Genomic DNA, 8,117 nt, shown 5'->3' on the forward strand with positions numbered 1-8,117 from the left:
AGGACCCCCCTTTCGCTGCAAAGTGGGGCTTTGCTCTGGGGCAGGGGGCCAGGGCCTGCCCCGGTGGGACTCGTGCCCTCCCAAGCTACAGGAGGTGATTGCCCCGTGCTCCCGCCTGGCAGGTGCCCCTGCTCAGTCTTTGCCCCCCATGACGTGCTGGGAAAAATCCCAGGCTGGGAACGTAAAAGGCGCCACGGCCCAGCTTGGGTTTAATGCAGGAGAGGCGTGAATGATTCATGGGCGACATAACCCCGAGGGGAGAGAGAGCTGCTGAGATACGGAGCCAGGCCACGGTTAATATTTAATGGCCCGGGACGAATCCACAGAGCTCACGCGAAGCAGCTCAGGCAGAGCCGGCCCCGCATTGCGGGGGGAGGCATCGTTGCTCTCAGGGAGACCCCTGCCCCAGCCAGTGCCACGTGGATGGTTCCCCTCCGCTGGGTTTTGGCTCAGAGAAACCAGCCTGGGCAGGCAGGTCAGCTGTCACCCGCCCCAGGGCATTCACACGGCAGTTTGAGTCCCGCACCAGCAGCACTGCAATTCCTAATTAATCGGGTAATTCATCCCCAAGATGCAGCTCCTTTCTCCTCTCCTTCCCTATCCAGCAGCCCTGGACCACGGTTGCCCCGGGCATTCCCGTCAGCGAGCTGCCGGAGCCCATGGGAGGCAGCCGCTCGCTCCTTCCTAACCAGCTCCAAGTTTCCAAACTCCAAGCTTTGCATGAGACGAGGGCCAGGAAAGGCCAAGGCATGGGCCGTCGGAGCCAGGAAGAGGAGGCAAGCTCCGGGGTGACGTTCCCGCAGAGACGTGGCCTGAGGCTGCTTCTGAATGGACCTGTCTTGGAAAAAGGCAGGTGGGCCTCAGGGGGAGAGGAGATCCTGCCCCACGCTGGTACCCGATGGCTCCAGTGCTGTCATTAATCTCGGGGTGTCTCCGCGACCAAGGCCGTGCATATGCCTATGACCTGCCTTTGATCTGCCGGGCACCAGGGACCTGCAGGAGCTAAATCTAGCCTGATTTTACCCTGCTGCAGCTGGCATGGGGTGTAAATCAGTGGTCCCTTGAGCCTGGCATGACACCGCACCATGGGGCTGAATGATCCCTTCCGCTCGGCACCGAGCAGGGCCAGGCTGGGAGAAGATGTGCAGCGGCAGGTGGAGATGGGGAAACCGAGGCAGAGACACCCACCCCCCTGGATCCCAGATCTGCCGGCCTTGCCAGGGGACCTGCTCCAGCCCTGTCCCCCTCATTAGGGAGCAAATTCTTTCCAGCCCCCAACCTGCATCTCCCATGCGGCAGCTGCGCCCATTGCTCTGTGCACCCAGGGAACCGTCAATCCCGGTCCCTTTAAACCTCCCACATTTGGCATGCGTCCACCCCCTGGCCCCTCTTCCCCTGGCTCAGGAACCTCAGGTCTTCCAGCCGGGACAGAGCTCATGGTCCAGCCAGCACGGAGCCACAGAGACACTGACGGCCGGCTGCGCCCTCAGCCCCGGGGGAAAACCCGAGGCCTGAGACGGTGGCTCCGAGGCTGCGTCGCGGGCTGTGATGGGTGTTGACGACTCTGGGAGCAGTAGGGGAAAGTTCTCGGAGTGGGTATGGACTGAACCCCTGCTCTAGCATGGTGCTTCCACCACTACCTCTGCCTGCTAGGCCCATTTCGCAGATGAGGAAACTGAGGAATGGTGACAGCAATGTGCCCAAGGCCCCCAGCAGAGCTGGGGAAGAGACCCCCATTGCTCCAGATCCTAGTCCAGCCCCACGCTTGCTGCTGTGGTATGAGATGGGTTTTCAGCTCCATCTCTCCGTGCCCTGAGCCCCAGCACACACCGGCTCAGAGCAGAGAAGGAAGGCGGGGTGAGGGGGAAGCGATCCTGGCTTGCATGGTCCTGCTTTGCTGGGGGATAGAGAGAGAGAGCTCCTCTCCTCCCTCCACCCGCGGCTCTTTGGCAGCAGGAAGCTTTCGTGCCACGGGTTGGCTTCGGGCTCCAGGCTGCGGTGGGGCCGGCTCACAGCAGGATGCCCCTCCACCTGCCCAGCTTGCACGCAAGGCCTCCCAGGCGCTCCGGCTGCGTTAGGCACGCTTCCCCGGGCAGGCGCCGGGGAGCACGGGAGACCGGCCATGAGCAGGCATCTCCGCCCGAGCTCAGCAGAGCTGCCCCTCCATGCCCCGGGCAGCTGCAAGAGAAGGGCAGACCCCCAGCCTGGCCCTGCAGCTTCTCAGCGCAGCCCCTCTGCCACTGCCCAGCCCCAGGGACATGGTCTCCTCTCCAGCTGTCCTGGGACTGCCCCGGGCACTCAGGATAGCATTTCTGCAGCCAACCTGCCCCTGCTCAGGCTGCTCTCCATAGCTCCCAGCCAGCCTGGCCTGGCCTCCTCTGCGCTTGGGGAGAGAAGCTGACTTGGCCTCGACACCTAGTATACAACGTGCCTGCAAATGCCCCCAGCCCCCTGCCCTCAAAGGGCATCTCCATCAGAGGGCAGCTCCCACCCCAGCAAGCTCCCGGCAGCCGCCTCTGCTAACACAGGGGTTAGGCATCATCTCTCCTTTTACATGGCCTGGAGGTCCCAGGATTGACATTACCCTTTCTCAGGCCCCTGCTACATGTTGCATATATCACGCAATTTGCTGCTGAGTGGTGCAATAAATGTAGGCCGACCAGGCCTGCAAAGCGATTTGCACGGGATAAAAATGACCTGACAGCTACACAAAGAGCTGAGCGGCTCTGAAGTAAGTGCCTGGAAACCTGGTTTCTAGCCAGCTTGAAGCATGTGGCAGGGCCCTTTGGGGACGCGGCCGTTTGCCAGGGCTCTTCTCCTCCGTGGAGACCAGTATTTAGCAGCAGCTTGGGCTTTAGGTCAGCAGGAGCAAGAAGGCAAGTCAGACGCAGATTAGGCTCTGCCCCTGCTCTCTGCAGCTGTAACTCTGGAAAAAAAACCAAAAAACCCTTCATAATCTCGTTCAAAAACAAGGCACGTATTATATTTGGGGGCGCGTTATCGATCAGAAAAGATGGCGTGGCAGCATGCTGCAGCCAGACCCGGCGCTTTCCATCCCGGGGAGCGAGCAGAGCTTTTGTGGGAGAAGCCTCTTTACTATGTAAAATACAGCCTGCCAGCCCCATGGTAGCAGCTTGTAGCCAGGTGCGTTCAGGACCGCCGCATCCGAGTGGGAAGGAAATAGGCCCTTTAAGCGGGGATTGCTGTGGCAACAGGCTCCTTCCTGTACATCCCGGGGTGCCCATCACTGCAGCCTCTGGCCTTCCAGCAAGAGCAAAGATGCTGCTGGGGATGGCGGGGTGCTCCTCGGTGGCTGGGCTGCTGTGAGGGAGGCAGCGGGGACGCCCTGGCTGTAGGTCTCAGGGGGCTTTGGAGGTTTCCCTGTCCCTTATTCTCGGGACCAGGTCTAGCCGAGGAGAGGCCTTGCAGTGCTTCTCTATGCTCGACTCACCCCATCTCTGGCCCCAGTAAAGCAATGGGAGGGCACAGGCGCGGGCACAGTCTGGCAGGGCCGGGGCGGTTTGGTGGCAATGCCATGGGGCTGCTTAAAAAGGTTTTGTGCCTCAGTTTCCCCTCTGCCCCCTCCCCACCCAAATGCCCACGTCCTTGGCTGCAATCAGCTACACAGCCCACGTGCCAATCCCCAGGCTTCCCCTGTGTCACTGACTGTGGGACCTCCCATACCCACATATACATGCTGGTACATACCCCACTCCCACCCAGGGGGGCAGCTTTGGACTGGGAGTGGGAAAAGGAAGGGCAGGGGGTCACAACAAAGCCCCCCATCCTTTTTTGTCCATCTCAGAAGCCCATAGCTAGCAGCAACCTCTGTGAAGACCCCGTCTGCAGCCCCCCCGACTGCCTTCCAGCCCTCATGTGGGTCAGTGTGATCTCAACCCCGCTTCGCGGACGGGGCAGGAGACGTGAGTGCCAAGCTCCAGGTCACGGAGGGAGGCTGTGTTAGAGCAAGGAAGCGTGCCCGGCTCTTCTCAGCCCCCGGCTGGCTCCCTCCCCCTGCATCCAGCTTGCCCAGCAGCCGACTCTGCTTATTAGTAGTTGTCATGAATCTTCGGAGAGTTAGGTTCCCAGGCAGCACGGGGCTGCCCCAGGCACTCAGGGGGATGATGCTCTGCGCCCATCCTCACCCTACCAGCCCCCGGCTCAGCTCCCGGACTGTGCTGCTTCCCTCTAGCCTCCGCGGCCCTTAAGAAATGACCTGTGGAGCAATCGCTGGTTCATTGCCCCAAAGCAATCGCCAAGGCCTCTTGCAATTACACAGGGTCGTTATGAAAAGCAAGGCTCCAATTAGCCAAGAGGAATGGCCTGGAATTGCCTCTTAGCCTTTGAGACCTTCCCGGTTCACTTATGAAATGGGAGATGATCTGCAGGCAGCTGGATATGGGGAGGCCTAAAAGCATCTCGCAGAGCTATGCGTGACTGTGAGCAGATCTAGGGTTTTAGAAAAAAGGGTGCAAAGGATGTGGTGCATCATAACACACAACACAACACGCATTTTTCTCTGGTCAAAGGGAAACGAGAAGCTTCACTACTGTTCTAGGGGGCTAGTGCTATATTATTCAGTTTAAGATCAAAGCAGGACCGAATATAGCCATAGGAATCAACTTCAGCTTAAATAGAAAGTTAAAAAAAACACAACCAACTAGGCAAAATTAGGCCAAATGGTTAAAAGATATTGTGGCATTAGCTCTGTAGTTATTATCATTAAATGTATGCCTCTTATTCTGCTTCATTAAACAAAATCTAGCCTCCTTGAGTGTCTTGGCAAGGCCAACAGTACTTCAGTTGGTCATTTCCACACCTGAGTTAACATGACCACACCTGAGTTTTAGCTAGAGCTACAGACGGTCTGCAGGCTGTGCAAGGGAGGAGACATCAGCAAACGTGGCTAACAGACAGCAACACTGGAGAAGAAAAGATAGTTTGAATAGTGAAATATCAAGACCATTCAATAGGAGAGAGACTAACACTTAACACTTGCGAGTAGAGAGAGATTAGCAGGAACCAGGGAGATGTCAATGGGCCGTGAAGTCAATTGACTCAGTGCTGCCTGGATAGAAATGCCCCTTCCAGGCAGTTGGTTTTAAACTTTGGTAGAGCAGGAATCAAAGGGGAGCGCGACTGCATCCCTGCACCCCCCTGGATCCACCCCGTACATGACACACAGGTCTGTATTGCACAGCCCTGTTGCTGCCTGCAAAAAATCAGCATTGCTTAGACGAGAACTCAAGACAAAGCGGCGAGGCAGAGGGATACAAGCCCAATGCCCCTCCCATGGCGGGCACGGCCTCCTGGCTTCATTATAGGTATCTGCCCTGCCTCTGGATCCCAGCTGGGTCCAAGGACATGGCACCTACCCTCCAGCGCTCAAGTGAATAGGGCTGAAGGGTTGCAATGGGCTCATGAGCCTCATAAATGCATGCAAATAAGAGTGTGGAAATGCACTCCTCCCAGTGCGCTGGCCGAGAGCAGAGCAAGGGTATTAACCTCCTCGTTAATCCCCTTATTAAAACATTCCAAGGGACGCCGGGGAGATTAAAATGCCAGATTTAGAAGTGAGGTCGCATCCTGAGCTGGGATCAAGTCATCGGCTCCGCGGATTTGCACCTGTTTGTAGCGCAGGGGTCAGGCCTTTGCTGCTGAATAAACCGACTTCAGATGACAGCGGATAGGGATCGGAGGAGAGGAGACGCGCGGCTCTCCCGCCGGCCTCACTTAGCGCATCTCCTGGAGCAGATGGGAAATGAGATGGATCCATTGCACTTCCTGGCCCGGATTTGACTGAGCCTCACCTCGCCGTAAATCAAGTCATCGTCCTGAAATCTGTGGGGTCCCGCTGCGTCGGAGGAGAATTGCGGCCGTTTCCCTCTCACATTCTTGCGTCCCTAGCCTAGCAAGAAAAAGAATGGATTTTGCAGTTCACTGGCCCCAAATTTGGGGGTTTTTCTCTTTTTTTTTCACTTGAAATCAGCTCAGTAATGCGCTGCCTTTTCCATACGCTTCAACCAGGTCGACACAAATTAGCTCGACCCAGGAGAAGAAGAAGAAAAAAAAATCTGTTTTTTTTCTGGCTAAAACAATGAATTTGATATAAAATTTGCAAAACATTTCCAGGAAAGCCGCTGGCTTGGCAGGACGCACTCGGCTATAATCACGGGCAGATCGAGGATTTTGAGACGCGGGGGGTGAGATGGGGTGGCACCTCCTCAGAGTGAACGTGACGCACGTTTTTCTCTAGCTAAAGAGAAACAAGAAGCTTGACTAAGATGCTAGGGGCTTCAATTATTCACTTTAAGATCAAAGCAAAAACAAAGAGAGCTATTCGAATGTGCGCTATTTTGCTAGATTATAGATGTGAAGCTTAAAAAAAACACACACACACAAAACTAGGCAAAAAATAGTGAGAATAGCCCCAGAAGTGAACTTGAACTCCCAGTGCTTTGGGATTATTGGAAGCAGCCTTGTCTTTCCGAAGTGCTGGTATGTGGGCACGTGGCATGGGGGGAAGAACAGTTGTTTGAGGTGGGGGGAAAAACAGAGCGACCGAAATAGGAAGGTTTTTTTTTTCTTGTGAAGTGGCTAGAAAATAGGGATCAAGAGACGCACATTTTTGATGGACAGGAAAGTTTTTGGCTGGGCCGAGAAGTGGTTTTCTGTGGAAATCTTGGGAGTCCTTGACCAGCTCTTCCCCGGGGCTGCGACAAAGGCTGAGAGCGTCCTGTGGGAACAGCTGGCCTGGAAAACTGGGGGGGGTTGACGACACTTTAATTATTTTATGGAAAATGTCCATTTTTGGTAGAAAAATCCCCCAGAGACTAGGTCTCGATCATGATATTCTGTGTCTTTGTCCCATCGGAGCTGCAGTTTGGCTGCCTTACAACCCAGTCCTCTGCTATGTGCCTGGGCACGGATACATGTCTGCAGCCAGGATCTCCCATGAAGCACCGTGGAAGAAAAGTGCATTAGGGGCGACACGGGGAGTGCTCGCTTTGGAGGAGAACGGGAAGGTGAAAGGGTTCGATCCTGCTCCCAGGAGGCTCCGAGACCAATGGTTTCTACCATGCTTGAGGGTTGTAGCCGTGGTGGTCTAAGGACATAGGCAGGTTTCTTTGGGTTGAGGCGATATCTTGTATTAAACCAATTAAATAGTTGGAAAACTTGTTCTTTGCAAGCATTCGGGCACAAACGGTGGGTGTTTGTGCCCAAAAGCTTGCAAAGAACATTTTTCCCCCCAACTATTGAGTTGCTTTAATAAAAGATAGCACAGTTACCTAAATGACCTTGTCTGCCTATGGTTTCTTCCAGGCGTTTTTCAAGTCCTGGCTGCAACTGGATGCTGAAAGTTTCCTGATGAGGAATGAAACCTGCTATGAGCAAACACCTGCCTCCCCGTGAGCTGCCGGCTCCAAACGCAAGCTGCCCTTAGCAGCCCGGCCTGGTGGAAGACAAGGCGCAGGGCGGGTATCTAGCGGGAACAGGGTGAGCCTCCGTCCTCTCCTGCAGAGAAGGGGCCTCCCTAAAAACCCAGAGCCAAGCCTCGCTCCTGGCCGATGAGCCTCGAAGGGTTAACTGGCAGAGAGGAACAAAGCAACAGCTGCCAACATCTGTTGAGGAGCTGGAACAGAGAGCGCTGTGTGCGCCGCTCGGGCTGCCCTGGGCAGGTGCCGGCTGTGTGCTAATCCTCCGTAACGGGGCTCTCGAGGGTCAGCACAAAGCCCCGCAGTGTCCTGCGGCGGTCAGGCCAAGGTCACGTCCGGCTCCCAGACACCCCCCGGAACGTCTTGGCTTTGCTTCTTGCTCGACGCTGCTCCGGCGGGCGAGCGGACACGTTTCCTAAGTCCGTGGCGCAGACAGCGCTGCTTCGCGGAGGGTGCGGGCAGGATGGGAGAGGGGCTGGTGCTCTTCCGTGCTGGCTCGCAGTTGTGCACGGCGCTGTATGGGGCGCCACGTGCGGTCAGCCACAGCCAGGCCTCACCTGGAGCCATGTGAGAGCATGGGTAAGGTGAGGCATCGTGATGGTCCTAAGGTATGCTCACCAGTTGGGACTGGTCAGGCCCCATCAGACACAGCGCTAGGCCTCCGATGGGCCGATTCGTGGG

The sequence above is a fragment of the Alligator mississippiensis genome, chromosome 5 (assembly GCF_030867095.1).
Source record: "Alligator mississippiensis isolate rAllMis1 chromosome 5, rAllMis1, whole genome shotgun sequence".
NCBI lineage: Eukaryota > Metazoa > Chordata > Crocodylia > Alligatoridae > Alligator > Alligator mississippiensis.